Source organism: Triticum dicoccoides, chromosome 1B (assembly GCF_002162155.2).
Source record: "Triticum dicoccoides isolate Atlit2015 ecotype Zavitan chromosome 1B, WEW_v2.0, whole genome shotgun sequence".
NCBI classification, from domain to species: Eukaryota; Viridiplantae; Streptophyta; class Magnoliopsida; order Poales; family Poaceae; genus Triticum; species Triticum dicoccoides.
In genome coordinates, this window is record NC_041381.1 from 376,189,576 (window position 1) to 376,206,059 (window position 16,484).

Sequence of the window (16,484 nt, forward strand, 5' to 3'; positions counted from 1 at the left end):
GGACCGATTTGGAAACTCAGGATGAGGTAACCTGTGCTAATACCTCTCTATCTTCAAGAATGCTTGGTGGCAATATCTGAATTACATGAAGAAAACGTACTTCACCGGCAAAGAAACTCATCAAATTCCCTTACGTTCTCCTGAGACACATTTACTGGACGATGACTGGGAACACCTTGTTCTATATTGGTCCCGAACCAAGAATGTGGTAAGGTCTATGAGCTCATTTTATATTTTTAAGTATTATATTCTTGCTTACTGTACTCTGTTCATGTAGAACAAGTTCCTAAACCTGAAGAACAATTGTTCTATTTTTTAAGATTCCATTGCTATCATAGTTCAAAAAAGCTCTAGGCGTTAATTGTGCATTTTGCCACCGCCTTGCGCTTTACTGACCAAAGCGCATGCTTATGCATAGATTAAGCATAGTTATGCGCAATACGTTTTGCCAACGCCTAGAGCCTAGGCGCGCTTAAGCTCTCGCTTAGGCACGCCTTTTTTAACTATGATGCTTTGCTCTTGTATCACTGTATTTACTCATACAAACTTATTTTTAAATTGAAGGATCCAATCGAAACTCCAATGGCACATTAGGTATGTTCATGCATGTTTCTTTAACAGGTTTGCTCTTATCAATAGCTCTGTTGATTTCAATTTCAATTGTGTATATAGTTGACTTGCATATCATGCACATTACTAGCATCACAACAGAGCCAATAGTGTTGTTGTACATGTAAACCCGTGGTACCCATCTGAAAACTTGTTGTGTCATATAGTTTCCCACGCTTTGTATTCTTTCACTGCTGCTTTGTCTTGAACTGATATGATTTGAACCGTCTCTCTATTTTGATTTGGCAAGACAATGCAATGACCATAGGACATACATATATGTTTGTTTGATGCTTTTATTATGTACTAGTACTTGGCAATAGAAGACTTGGTAGTTTAATCCTGTCCACCTTACTAATGAAATGGTTCACCGAAATGAGTTTCATATACTAGTACATGCTAAACTTGTTATGTGTCTGCTTGCTTCTTCTTTTAGAATGCTGACAGAATATTGGGGAAGAGTGCCTTATTAAGCAATGGTAAAGGAAGTAATGCAGATAAGGTTTAGGATAGTGACACATCCTTGTTGGTCTCAAACAAAGCTGATAAAACAGCTAAGGAAGACTATCTTGAAGACAGCGACACAACCCCAAAGTCCTGTCTTGGTTTAGTGTTCGAGTTACTAGCCACTACCGCTTGCACAAGCTATTCAAACTCACTGTCTGAATCAGTTCGGTTTCTTGAGTCTTAACTACAAGATGAAAGACATCGATCAACTGTGCTGCGACAAGATGCGGAAGGACTGTGGAAGTCCCTGGAGCATTCAGATGCATACTTTCTGGTGCAATAGCAAGCGTTGGAGGATTTTAGTGCCAAACAGGACAAAGCTAATAACCTTGCTAAGCTTATTGCCAGCATGGTGGATACCCAAGATAACGTTTCTTGAGCTCTTCTGAAGTTGTTTCAGTTATGCTCTTGTTTTGCTGCTGCGTTTATTTGCACTGGTGGCCAATTTTGACGGCCAGTGTATGTAATATGCTGCTTTGTTCGCTATATTTGCACTGGTGGCAAACTTTGATGCCCAGTAGATGTAATATGTGTAATAGCGGTAATAGGCTAGCATTAATTGCTTGCTTATTTATTTCCTTATTGTCTTGTTTAGTTGTTTGCTTGTAGTCACTGCAGTTATTTTTCTGTGTTTTTCTAGTGGACACAATAGCCTATTTTGGTAACTAGGCCAAAATAATCATGGCAACACACGGACTGTTGTAACCATGGGCCTCATGCGGGCCGTATGATTCATGGGCCTTCTTCGGGCCGTAGGATCCATTGGCCTTCTATACGGGCTATAGGATCCATTGGCCTTCTATACGGGTCGTAGGATCCATCGGCCTTTTCTATATGGTCCTTGGGATCCATGGGCCTTCTACGGGCCGTAGGGTTCATGGGCCTTCTATGGGCCATACGATCCATGGGCCTTCTACGGGCCGTACGATCCATGGGCCTCATACGGGCCGTACGATCCATGGGCCTCATACGGGCCATAGGATCCATGGGCCTTCTACGGGGCATATCATTATTTTGCCAATCATGGGTCCTACTATTCGTGGACCATAATGGGTCGTTAATAGGCCGTATTTGATAACTCTATGAAAACAGACCAACAGATTTTTTTTACATGAAAACGACCCAACGTATTAACGGTCCACAAACGGGCCGATTGTAACAACGGGCTGAATTTGGCCCACAAGCAGAAAATGACATTAACGGGTCATATGTAACCGAATGCTGCAAATGAGCCCAAGAATCAATGGGCCCTAAGAAGGCCGCAAGATAACTTGGGCTGGAAATGGCCCAATGGAATAACGGGTCGTTAATGGGTATAAAGTGATACATTGTTCATTACGGGACAGTTTCGCCATGGGCCGTTAATGGGTGTAAAGTGATACACTGTTCATTACGGGCCAGTTTCACCACGGGCCGTTAATGGGCCAAGAGTAACAAAGGGCCTCATATGGGCCAAAAGACATCATGGGCCATACATGGGCTAGAAGTGAAAACGGGCTGGAATCATATTGGATGGCCTACATGACGCTACTAGGCCTAATTCGGATAGGGCATATCGGGCCTTGGGTTAGCGGGCTGTAAATGGGCTATATGCGAACAGGCCATTAACAGGCTTTCCATGGGCCGGCCCGCCACCTTTTTGTGGCGTTCTGGGAACGGGGGTTCCCAGACTTGCGTGCCTGCGGCCTGCGGCGTGGCTCAAGGGGGCGGCCCAGCACGGCCCATCTTCATCAGCACGAGCTCAAGCATGGGAAGCTTCCTCAGGCATGGCCTCGCCAGGCTGGCTCGCGAGGAGGCGGAGAGATCAAGGCGGGGTACCTCACGAGGTGCCCATGACGCAAGCCATGACGACCAAGGGCGCCAGGCGGGCGCCAGCCCTCGCAGTGTCCTCCCTTTCCTCTTTGGTGCAAAGGGAGCAAGCGCAGGCGAGAGCATCAAGCAAAGGCATCCATTTCGGTGCAACAAGACCAAGACCAGCAGAACGGCAGGATGGAGGTTATCGTGGAGCCCAAGCAGGCGTCACCGCCAGAGCCTTTGGCAGGCGAGGACCAACTTTAGTCAGGATAAGTGTACTAGATGTTCCCCTTCAAAATGGCCAATTGTTGGCGCCCTTCCCGCTCAATATTTGGGAAGAGGCACAGGGCCTTTGCCTATAAATAGGACTAGCCACCCACAAGGCTGGAGACCTAGAAATCGATCGGATCCTCATCTGGAAGCCAGTAGAAAGAGCGACTGAACTCCCCCTTGCAGTTCATCGCACCAGCCAAGAATAGACCCTCGCGAGGCTGTTCTTTCTTGTATTGTTCACCATCAGCCCAAGAGGCAATCCACCACACCACAAGCTAGAGTAGGGTATTACACCACAATGGTGGCCCAAACTAGTATAAACCCTGTGTCTCTTGTGTTGCACTTTTCATAGCTTAGATCCATAGCGAGGCGGTGAGGCGCAGGTAGGTAGAGGGCGAAATCTCCGCGCGCACCCCAGTGTTCGAATCTAAAGGGTCTGCCGGAACCCGAAATCCGACATTTGGCGCGCCAGGTAGGGGTGCGCCGGGGCTTTTCCTTCCGCCGACCCGCTCTTCGTCAACACCACGACTCGCCCTGCGATGAGCAGCGCGCCGCCTACTCCGGTCACCGCGGCCCTCCTGGGCTGCTCGCAGGCGGCGCCTTCGAGCCGCCACGTCAAGCCGTTCGTCCTCCAGGTCGGCGCTGCCACCACGCGGCAGGGGGCTCCCTCAGGACGGTCGGCGCTCAAGGCTGACCTGGCCTTCAGCTCGGAGGACCACCCCTCCAACACGGCCTGCTCGGGCGCGCTCCCGATGTTGTGCACCCCCACCATCTGCCAGGTGGTCGTCACCAGGACTCTCATCGACGGCGGCTCGGGCCTCAGCGTGCTCTCGATTGAAGCCTTCAGCCTCCTGCACGTACCACCAGGGAGGCTTCAGCCCAGCCGGCCCTTCTTGGGTGTCGGGGGCGGGTCGTCTAGCTCCCTGGGGCAGATCTGTCTCCCGGTAACTTTCGGCACCTATGACAACTTCTACACGGAGCTAATCGACTTCGACATCGCCCCCATCAGCCTCCCATACAACGCCATCCTCGGCTACCCAGCGCTGGCCTGATTCATGGTCGTGACTCACCCGGTGTACAACCTCATGAAAATGCCCGGGTACAGCGGCGTCCTCACCGTGTGCGGAGACACCAGGGATGCATTGCAAGCGCTCAAGCTCGCCTGTAAAGCGGCTGCATCAGCGCAGCCTGCCGACTCGGACTCCCCAGAGCCCAAGGGGGCTGCGCCAGCCAAGAAGAAGCAGTTGTTCACCCAAGACAAGACAGAAACCAAGCAGATGCTGGTTGATGAAGATGGATCCACTGACGCCACCTTCACCATAGGCACCAACCTCGAGCCCGAGCAGGAGGAGGCCCTAGTCAAGTTCCTGCGCACGAACAAGGAGGTATTCGCATGGGAGCCCGATCAGCTCGCCGGGATCCCTAGAGGCGTGATCGAGCACCACCTCGACGTGTGCCCCAATGTCCGTCCCGTGAAGCAGAAAGCAAGGCGGCAGTCCATGGAAAAGCAGGCTTTCATCGTCCAAGAGACCCACAAGTTGGAAGCTGCAGGGGTCATTCGCGAGGTCCGATACCCGGATTGGTTGGCCAACCCAGTCGTTGTGCCAAAGAAAGGGGGGAAGGAACGTATGTGTGTCGACTTCACCAACCTCAACAAAGCTTGCCCACGAGATCCGTTTCCGCTCCCCCGCATCGATCAGATCGTCGACTCCACCACCGAGTGTGACCTGTTATGCTTCTTGGATGCCTTCTCTGGGTATCACCAGATCAAGATGGCGGTAGAAGATGTGGAAAAAACGGTCTTTCTAACCCCGTGTGGGGTGTACTACTACACATGCATGCCGTTCGGGCTGCGCAATGCAGGGGCGACCTTTCAGCGGCTGATGCATATCACCTTAGGCCCGCAGCTCGGGAAGAACGTGGAGGCTTATGTTGATGATATTGTGGTGAAGTCTCGCAAGGCCAAGACCCTGATACAAGACCTGGAGGAAACCTTCACGAGCCTCAACGCCGTGAGCCTGCGGCTCAACCCAGAGAAGTGTGTGTTCGGGGTCCCCTCAGGCAAGCTCTTGGGCTTCCTCGTGTCCCACCGAGGCATCGAGGCTAACCCGGAAAAGGTCAAGGCGGTCGAGGACATGAGCCCGCCAAAGACCCTCAGAGAAATGCAGAAGCTCATTGGGCGCGTGACTGCGCTAGGGCCCTTCATCTCCAAGTTTGGGGAGCGAGCGCTGCCCTTCTTCCAGCTGATGAAGAAAAAGGTACCATTTGAATGGACTGAAGAGGCTGACAAGGCGTTCCAAGATCTCAAGAGGTACCTAACCAGCCCTCCGATAATGGTGGCCCCGCGCCCTCAGGAGCCCCTGGTGCTCTACCTTGCAGCCCCTCCCTACTCCGCCAGCGCAGCCCTAGTGGTGGTTAGAGAGGAGCGTCGGAACAAAGCCAGGGCATCTGCCCATGTCGAAGCGAGGCGTGAACAAGGAAGACCCACAGAGACTGCTAGCACAACCAAGAAGGATCAGCCGCCGCAGGAGAACACACTCGGGGCAGCGAAAACCCCTCCCCCTAGCGACCAACCACTGGGGGCTCCCCTGTCTCAGGAGGCGCCACGGTCTCCGGAGGGCGCCACCGAGACCAGCGCTCCCAACCTTTTCGAACACCCTGTGTACATCGTCAGCACGGTGTTGCGGGACGCGAGGGCGTGGTACCCCATGCCTCAGAAACTCCTCCTAGCGCTATAGGTGGCCTCGCACAAGCTGCGGCATTATTTTCAGGGCCACCCCATCAAGGTTGTCTCAGCGTACCCTTTGGAAAGGGTGCTCAGGAGCCCTAACTCGGCTGGAAGAGTCGCTGAGTGGAACATTGAACTGCAAGCATTTCAGCTCGAATTCAGCACAACCAGAGTCATCAAGGGGGCCGCCTTGGCAGATTTTGTGGCAGAGTGGACAAAGGCACCGGGCCTCAAGGCTGATGAGGATCGATCCCTCTCCCCGGGAAGCGAGGTGCCGGATGTTTGGGTCATGTACTTCGACGGGGTGTTCTCCAAGAACGGCGCAGGGGCTGAGGCGGTGCTTATGTCCCCTGCTCAAGACAAGCTCTACTACGCCGTGCAGCTCTGTTTCCAGCATGGAGAAAAGGTCTCCAACAACATAGCAGAATATGAAGGCCTAATAGCAGGTCTGAAGGCCGCGGCCGCCCTAGGAGTGAGGCGCCTTACCATCAAGGGTGATTCGCAACTCCTCGTCAACTTCTCCAACAAAGTATACGAGTCGAGGGATGAGCACATGGAAGCTTACCTTGTGGAGGTCCGCAGGATGGAGAAGCAGTTCTGGGGGCTGGAGTTACAGCGCGTGCCCCGTGGCACAAATCAGGAGGCCGACGACATCGCCAAACGAGCATCCAGGCGGCTACCTCAGGAGCCTGGCGTCTTCAAAGAGCGGCTCTTCAAGCCCTCGGCCACGCCATCACTATCAAGCGCAGTGCAGCCTCGGGAGCCCCGGTTGTGGCCCGGCCTCAGGGGCGCGTCTGCTCTTGACAATAGAGCGTCAGGAGGGGTGTTGGACTATGGAGCTCCGGAGCTATCTGACGCAAGGGACCTTGCCAGAGAAGGAGGAGGAAGCGGAGCGCGTGGCACGACAAGCCATAGCGTACTGCATCAGGGATGGAGAGCTCTACTGGAGGCGACCGAATGATGTGTACCTACGCTGCATCTCCAGGGAGCAAGGGAAGGAACTGCTGGCGGATATACACGATGGAGACTGTGGGCATCACTCATCATCGCAGACCCTTGTTGGCAAGGCGTTCCGCACTGGATTCTATTGGCCCACTGCGCTCAATGATGTCGTCGAACTAGTAAAGGCTTGCGAGGCCTGCCAATTCCATGCCAAGCAGATCCATCAGCCGGCTGGAGGTCTGCAGACTATACCCCTCTCATGGCCATTCGCAGTCTTGGGGGTTGGATATCCTGGGCCCGTTTCCTCGGGCGTCAGGGGGCTATCGCTACCTCTACATCCCCGTGGACAAGTTCACTAAGTGGGCTGAAGTGGAAGCCGTCCGCACCATCCCCGCAGGATCTGCGGCCAAGTTCATCAAGGGCATCGTGAGCCGGTTCGGAGTGCCGAGCCGCATCACCACCAACAATGGTTCGCAGTTCACCAGTAGCCTCTTCAAAACATATTGTGCTAACCTTGGAATGCAGATATGCCACGCTTCAGTGGCGCACCCCCGGAGCAACGGTCAGGCCGAGCGGGCCAACGCGGAGGTCCTGAGAGGCCTCAAGACCAGGACATTCAAGAAGAGGTTGGAGGCCTGCGGCTGAGGTTGGTACGACGAGCTTTAGTCTGTGTTGTGGTCCATCCGCACGACCGCGACCAAGCCAACTAGCGAGACCCCATTCTTCCTGGTCTATGGAGCTGAAGCGGTCCTCCCTCACGAGGTCAAACGTCGTTCCATGCGGGTCCTAGCGTTCGACGAGGCGCAGCAGGACGCCATGCGGGGAACGGACCTCGTGCTGGGGGAGGAGCGTCGTTGGGAGGCTGCGCTCCGAGCAGCAAGATACCAACAAGCGCTGCGGCGATACCACTGCTGAAACATCCGCCCCAGGACTCTCGAGGTAGGGGACCTCGTGCTCAGGCGGGTTCTCTCTAGGGAGGGACTGCATAAGCTCTCTCCCATGTGGGAGGGCCCGTTCAAGGTTGTTCATGTTTCCAGGCCCGGCTCCGCGCGCTTGGAGACTTAGGAGGGGGTACCCGTCCAAAACGCATGGAACCTCCAGCACCTCCGGAGATTTTACCCTTAAAAAGGCCCAGAGCCTATGAAGAAGGCGAACGCCTGTGAAGCTGTTGCGTTTTGAAAAAGGCCCAGAGCCTGTGAAGAAGGCGGACGCCTGTGAAGCTGTTGCGTTTTGGAGAAGGCCTAGAGCCTATGAAGAAGGCGAACGCCTGTGAAACTATTGCGTTTTGAAAAAGGCCCAGAGCCTGTGAAGAAGGCGAACGCCTGTGAAGCCGTTGTGTTTTGGAAAAGGCCCAGAGCCTGTGAAGAAGGCGAACGCCTGTGAAGCCGTTGCATTTTGGAAAAGGCCCGGTGCCTGTGAAGAAGGCAAGCGCCTGTGAATTTTATCCTCCCGAGAAAGGCCCGGAGCCTGTGAAGAAGGCCAATGCCTATGAAGCTCGCCGCCCGTGACACTCTCACGTAATAGTGAGTGGGGTTGTACACGCCCCGGAGTCTTAGGAGCGCCGGCCTCAGGCCCTGGGGCTCCCTCCCACGCCCAATGGCAGCACTTAGCTCCGCGCTGGTGAGAAGACATAGAAGACTAGATTAGGTGCCGGACGCGTCTTTTCTCATTTGCTTTCTGCAGTTGGCTATTCATCCCCATTCGAGGTTTTATTGAAGTTGTTGTCGTCTTTGGCTTTTTCGTTCTCCTGCCTCGATTTCTCTCATGCAAGTCTCACGAGGGAGCAACGCGGGCACCCTCGCGAGTGTTTTCCACCCTTATCGTTCGAGGCTTCCCTACCCTGGTCCACTACAGGAGCACCCCTCCAGTCCGTGCCCCACGGGCACCGCGACACGAACACAGGACCTAGATCGGTCGCCTCCGCGGCTGAGGCCGGGAGCTACCTCTTCAGACTAACCCTCGCAAGACTCGAAGCTTTCGACGAGGCCTTGGCCTCGGGAAGCAAAGGCCACAGCAGGCCTCCCCCTGAGCTAAATAATTTCTGCGCGCAGGCGCGCTGCACAAAGGCACAATACCGGAATAGCGGAAGCAGTAAGATAATTAACAACAATAGTCCAAGCATGCCCCCGCGGAGCCCTACACTATTGTCTCTTTGTGCAGGAAAAGGAAAAAAGAACAAAAAGGCGCGGCTCGCCCGACACCAACTCGCGAGGGAGACTCGAACTACCTCCGGAGCTCAGGAGGACTCCACCTCGCGCTTCACCGAGGCGCGGCGGCGGGCGGACCCGCTACCTCCCTCTAGGCGGGCGCGGCGGCGCGGGGGCTGGTCGCGACCACCGCTGGAGGAGCTGCTACCCGAAGAAGTGTCGTTGAAGCTCGATGAACCACGAGCGCCGCCGACCACGCGCATGCAGTCGTCTTCATCGTCGCTGGGGGTGGACCCACGGCCGCGATCGTCGTTCTTAGGGCAGCACCCAGCGCAGCGACCATCTTCCTCGAACACCCTCACATAGAGGGTGGCATCGCCGTCGGACTTGAAGTGCAAGGTGCACCGCCGGCTCAGACCACGCGCGCAGGCAAATGCTTGCCAGCCGCGGGTCAGGGCCATGCTCCCTGTTGCCGAGACCTCCAGTGAAGCCCAGGAGGCTTGGCTGCAGCAACCGTCCGCCTAAAGCCAGAGGCCGCCCGGGGCGCCGGCCGGAAGCTCACCTAGGAGGGAGTGAGGAAGTTGGAGCCGGGTGCTGGCCGATTCCGCCGACCACACATAAAACTCCGGCAGAGCCTTTGCCGAGTGGGAGCGAGGCCTAGGGGGTCGCGCAGCCATGGCGCGCCCCCCAACGGCGGCCTATTGCCCATCGCCACGCGGGAGATCACCTCCACGGCCGCGAGGAGCCGCCGTGGGAGTTGCAGGGTGTTTGCGGGGACGACCCCGACCGCGCTTGGGCAGGGGAGGGTCAGGCCCCGCCTGGCGTGCCTTCCCCCTCTCCGCGGTCGAGAACCTCTTTGGTGGAGTCATGGAGAAGAAAGAGAAGCACGAAGGGATGGAACGGAAGGGCAGGCGCCGTCCCATACTTATAGCCAGAGGAGGCCAACCGCCGGCCTCCACGATCACAGGTCATCATGACCCGCTTTGCATGCAGGGACTCGTCAGTTCGCGCAGTTGCCGAGGCGTTGTGGGGAAGCGGAGCCATCCACGTCCAATCAACTGCCACGCGGCTCCCAAGGCTGCAGGCTGTTAGGCCCGCGATGCTTCGCACTTGCCCCTTCACTTCTCTGCTCACCCAAGTCCGGGCGCGCCTTGGGCCCGGCGGCTACTGTCTGTGTTTTGGGAATGGGGGTCCTCAGACTTGCCTGCGTGCGGCCTGCGGCGTGGCTCAAGGGGGCGGCCCAGCATGGCCCATCTTCATCAGCACGAGCTCAAGACCCTCACGAGGGGCCAAGCCTCGCGGGGCGGACGACGGGAAGCTTCCTCAGGCATGGCCTCGTCAGGCTGGCTCACGAGGAGGCGGAGAGATCAAGGCGGGGTACCTCACGAGGTGCCCATGACACAAGCCATGACGACCAAGGGCGCCAGGCGGGCGCCAGCCCTCGCACTGTCCTCCCTTTCCTCTTTGGTGCAAAGGGAGCAAGCGCAGGCGAGAGCATCAAGCAAAGGCATCCATTTCGGTGCAACAAGACCAAGACCAGCAGAACGACAGGACGGAGGTCATCGTGGAGCCCAAGCAGGCGTCACCGCCAGAGCCTTTGGCAGGCGAGGACCAACTTTAGTCAGGATAAGTGTACTAGATGTTCCCCTTCAAAATGGCCAATTGTTGGCGCCCTTCCCGCTCAATATTTGGGAAGAGGCCCAGGGCCTTTGCCTATAAATAGGACTAGCCACCCACAAGGCTGGAGACCTAGAAATCGATCGGATCCTCATCTGGAAGCCAGTAGAAAGAGAGACTGAACTCCCCCTTGTAGTTCATCGCACCAGCCAAGAACAGACCCTCGCGAGGCTGTTCTTCCTTGTATTGTTCATCATCAGCCCAAGAGGCAATCCACCACACCACAAACTAGAGTAGGGTATTACACCACAATGGTGGCCCGAACTAGTATAAACCCTGTGTCTCTTGTGTTGCACTTTTCATAGCTTAGATCCATAGCGAGGCGGTGAGGCACAGGTAGGTAGAGGGTGAAATCTCCGTGCGCACCCCAGTGTTCGAATCTAAAGGGTCTGCCGGAACCCGAAATCCGACACTTTTGACCAAGTCAAAGGGCCAGCCTTTTCACAGGAATGGGCCTCTGTTGGGCCGTGCCACATGTCGACGTATCATAGGCGCCTTTTGTCCAATGAGTGGGTGACATCTGTCCCAACGATGAGCCGACACGTGTTTCCTCTAGCCAATGATGATTTTACACGTGGAAAATCCCCATTGGTCGGGGCTATTAACGGGTTATCGGATCAAAAACCCGACCCGATAGCTTAACGGCGTTCCGTTACGGTGGATGCCACGTGTCGGTCACCCTTGACGAAAGCACTTCTGTGACACGCGATTTATCGTCATGGAAGTGGACACTTCCGTGATGATAATTTTGGTAATGTCATGGAACACTTCTACGACAGCACAGGTATGACTATCTTGATTCTGTCATAAAATCGTCATGGATGTACATGCATGACAAAAAACACGACCTACTGTGACAAACACGTATCATCACGGAAGTGTATTTCTTTTTGTAGTGACTCATGTAACCTCTATACTCATCAAAGTCAATCAAGTAGGAAGTAGGGTATTACCTCCCTTAAGAGGGACTGAACCTGGGTAAACATCATGTCCCCTGCCTCCTCTTTACCTTCGATCCTTAGATGCAAAGTTCGGGACCACCTACCCGAGATCTGTTGGTTTTGACACCGACATTGGTGCTTTCATTGAGAGTTCCTCTGTGCCATCGACAGAAGGACTGATGGCTCGCCTGGTCATCGAAGACAACATCACTTCTAGAGAAGCCCTAGCTTTAGGGCAAACTCTCTGACTTGGCAGCTTCATCATGGGCGCTCGCCCGGCCATTAACCTAGAAGCAGCCCAACACATCACCAAAAATCGCCTCCGCGTCAGCCCTGAATACTCGGACAAGATGGATCCGGCAGATGTATTGGCCTTAAACGAACTACTAGATCGCATCGCTACCCTGGGGGTTGCAACTGACTACGATCGGATAGGGCTTAAACCCGATCAGAGAGAAATCAGAGCTCCACCGATCACCCATCATGTGGCAATCATAGAAGAACAAGCTGACAATGACTCTTCTCCTACGTTGAGAACAAAGTATGTTCGGGTTTCCGAACCCTAAGAACTGGACTCTCCTCTTCTGGAATACACTTCTTGTCCTCCGAGCATTGAATCGGGCGCTGAGCCCAAAAACACACCGGATGCTCCGGAGCCCAGGCCTGTAACCTCGAAAATTCTTCAGAATCTGGACTTCTTAGTGGGTGAGGGTTCGGATTCGATCCCGCCCACCCACCACAAGCAATATCCCCCAAGCAACTCCGGTCCTCCGGACATATGCGACTTAATGTATGTGCGGTAGCAGCCTCAGGAAACAGTCCACCACTTTTGGGCTAGATTCCTGCTTGTTAAAAAGAAGATCAAGGATTGCTGTGACGACGACGTGATCTCGGTAGTTTGCAATAATTGCACAGATGAGGGAATCCTTAATGCCCTCAACTGTCATGGGATACTGCACTTTGCCGATTTGGCACAGATAGTATAGAAGTACTGCACAATGGAAAGCGCCTGGAAAACCCAGACAGCCCGCTAGGAACCGCAGGCCTTTAGGTCATCCCCTGGATGGGCAAAGAGGATGTACCCCCATGGAGCACCCAATCATCATCCCGTGGAAAAGAAAATTAAACCCGTTACGGGGCATAAAACTGTCCTCGAGGAATGGCTCGACAAACCCTGCAAAATTCACATGACACTGGACATCGAATCAACGCATAGCCTTTGAGCATGTTGGATACTCTGGCAAGTGGCCAAGAGCGGTGAGCGTCTCCTCACTAACAACACTCCAGATAACTATTCTTCAGAGGACAATAATCCTGAAGTATTCACGGTCTTCGAGACCTTTTCTTCGAATAATCGCGCAAGAGAGCGCTCCGCGATCTCGCCGAAGTCTGCCACGTGGCGGCAGTAAATCCTTGGAACGACACGACGATAACTTTCAACGCCGACGACGAACCAAGAGCCCGCTCAGCCCGTGCACCAGCCGCTTTGGTCCTAAACCCAATCATAGATGGCTTTCGGCTCACTAAAGTGCTCATGGATGATGGTAGCAGATTGAACCTCATTTACGGGGACACACTCAATAAAAGGCAAATGGACAGGAGTCACATGAAGCAAAGTAACACAACCCTTTCGCGGTATTATCCCCAGTCGGGAAGCTAGATGCTCAAGAAAAATCAAACTCGATGTGGTATTCGGCACGCTAGAGAACTATAGGTCCGAAGAGTTACTCTTCCATGTGGCACCATTCAATAGCGGGTATCATGCTTTGTTGGGGCGAGACGCATTCACGCGCTTCCAAGCCGTACCCCATTACGGGTATATGAAGCTAAAAATGCCCGGGCCCAATGGAATTATCACTATCGCTAGTGATCCGGACATAGAACTCCGCGCCGAAAACAAAACCGCCTCTCTGGCCCTTGAAGCATTATCCAAGGCCCTCGCGGCCGATGAATTGACCACTCTACGTTCCATAGCAGATAGGGACGATGTAATCCTCGATAACAGACCCAAATCTACTTATTTCAAGCCGACAGACAAAATAGTCAAATTTCAGGTCCACCCGACGGATCCCAATAAAACAGCTTCCATTGGGGCACAACTAGATCCGATGGTGGACGCCGCATTACATGCATTCCTCCGTGAGATTTGGGACATTTTTGCGTGGCACCCTTCGGATATGCCAGGTATCCCACGAAGACTGGCCGAGCATAGTCTCAACATACTGAAAGGATACAAACCAGTCAAACAAACTCTGCGTCGATTCTCCGAAACCAAACGACATGCTATGAGGGAGGCGCTAGCCAAGCTACTAGAAGCCAGGTTTATCAGAGAAATCAAACATCCGGCTGGCTAGCAAACCTTGTCATGGTACCTAAGAAGGATAAATCATGGCGCATGTGTGTCGACTTCAAAGACCTTAATAAGGCTTGCCCTAAGGACCCCTTCCCACTACCTTGAATCGACTAGATTATTGACGCAACCGCAGGGCACGATTCCTTGTGCTTCCTCGACGCATACTCCGAATATCATCAAATTAAGATGAAAGAATCCAACCAAGCCACAACGGCATTCATCACTCAGTATGGACCCTTCTGCTTCAACACTATGCCTTTCGGGCTCAAGAACGCTGGTGTAACCTACCAACACATGATTCAAACATGCCTGGAAAAACAGATCGGAAATACTGTGGAGGCATACGTACATGACATAGTCATCAAAACCAAACGTGTCGATTCATTGGTGGATGACTTACACCTTACACTCAACAACCTCCGAGCATATGACATACGTCTTAATCCGGAAAAATGTGTTTTCGGTGTTCCAGCCAGAAAGCTGTTGGGGTTCATTGTCTCCAATATAGGAATCGAGGCAAATCCCGCTAAAATCCAAGCCCAGTCACACTTGGCAACACCAACAGACCTCAAGAAGGTCCAAAAATTAGCTGGGTGTGTGGCAGCTTTAAGCCGCTTTATCTCTAGACTAGGGGAAAGGCACTGCCATTATATCGCTTGCTACGCTGCACTGACCACTTCACGTGGACGCACGCTGCCACAGCCGGATTGGAAGAAATAAAGGCTCTGTTAGCGAGTAACCCAATCCTGGCTGCACCAAACATCGGTGAACCGATGCTTGTCTACATATCTGCAACTCACTAGGTGGTGAGTGCGGTGCTTGTCGTCGAACGAGATGAGGAGGGACATAAATTTCTACTTCAAAAACCAGTATATTATGTATCAACGGTCCTTACACCATGTAAATCCCGATACCCGCATTATTAGAAGATAGCATATGCAGTCTTTATGGCATCCCGCAAGCTGCGGTACTACTTTCAAGACTGGTCCATCACGGTGGCTTCCGAAGTACCACTTAACTATCTTATAAACAATCGGGACGCCACCGGCCGGATTACCAAATGGGCTATTGAGCTCTTACCATTTGAAATAATTTACAAGCCACGTCGAGCTATTAAATCTCAGGTGTTGGCTGACTTCGTCGCCGAATGGATAGAGGACGAAATCTGTAAAGAATACGACCCATATTCCAACTGGGTGATGCACTTCTACGGCTCTAAGATGTTAGTCGGATTAGGGGCGGGGGTCATCTTAACATCCCCCACAGGAGACAATCTGTTATGTGCTCCAAATATTGTACACAGACTCTAACAATGCAGCCGAATATAAGGCCTTATTGCACAGTCTCCGGATGGCCGTCTCCATGGGCATACAACGCCTTGAAGTGCGTGGGGATTCAAACTCACAATATCTCAGATAAATGGAGACTTCGACGCAAAAGATTCGAAGGTGGCGGCTTATCGTAACGTCGTACTCAAAATTTCAGCTCGGTTTGAAGGGCTTGAGTTTCATCATGTGGCTCGAGAGAGTAATCAAGCTGCGGACATACTTGCCCGCATGGGTGCTAAACGCGACCCCGTCCCATCTAACACCTTCGTGGAGAGGCTCTTCAAGACATCCGTAGTGTGGCAGGACGATAGCGACAACATTGTTCGAGAGCCGACCATACCCCAAGATTCCGAACACAGCTCCGATTTCGTCGGGGGTTCGGGCACAGAGATAACACCATCGGCTCACGAAATCATGGTTGTAATCTCCCCATGGACGGAACCTTTCCTCGCCTACCTTACTAGGAACGAGCTCCCTGATGATCAGACGGAGGCCCGTCACATTGTTCGACGCTCGAAGGCTTAAAAAGTCCATGAGGGGAACTGTACAAGAAAAGTACCACCGGAGTACTACAAAGGTGTATCTTCGAAGAAGAAGGACGGTAGCTCTTGGCCGAAATACACGCCAGTCTTGGTGGCCATCACACTGCAGCTCGGGCCCTTGTAAGTAAGGCCTTCCGTACAAGTTTCCACGGCCCGAGCAGACGCATAAGACCTCGTACAGCAATGTGTTGGACGCCAGCTTTTTGCAAATCAAAGCCATATGCCGCCCACTGCCTTGCGAACAATCCCCATTACGTGGCCTTTTGCGGTCTGGGGGCTTCACATGGTTGGACCCTTTAAAGTGGGAAGCCATCAGAAGAAATATTTACTGCTTATGGTCGACAAGTTCACTAAGTCTATAGAAGCCAAACCAGTCAAAACGGCCAAAGTCGGATCGGTTTTAGACTTCATATCCGGTGTTGTACACTGTTACGGTGTCCCGCATAGTATCATTACTGACAACGGTTCTAACTTTACGGCCGATGAAGTAAAAACCTAGTGCGCTAATTTGGGCATCAAGCTCGATTAAGCCTTTGTATATCACCCTCAGACAAATGGTCAGGTCGAATGAACAAAATGGCTTAATAATGAGCAACATTAAACCCAAACTAGTGTGATTCCTGCGTGAATCAGACAAGCACTG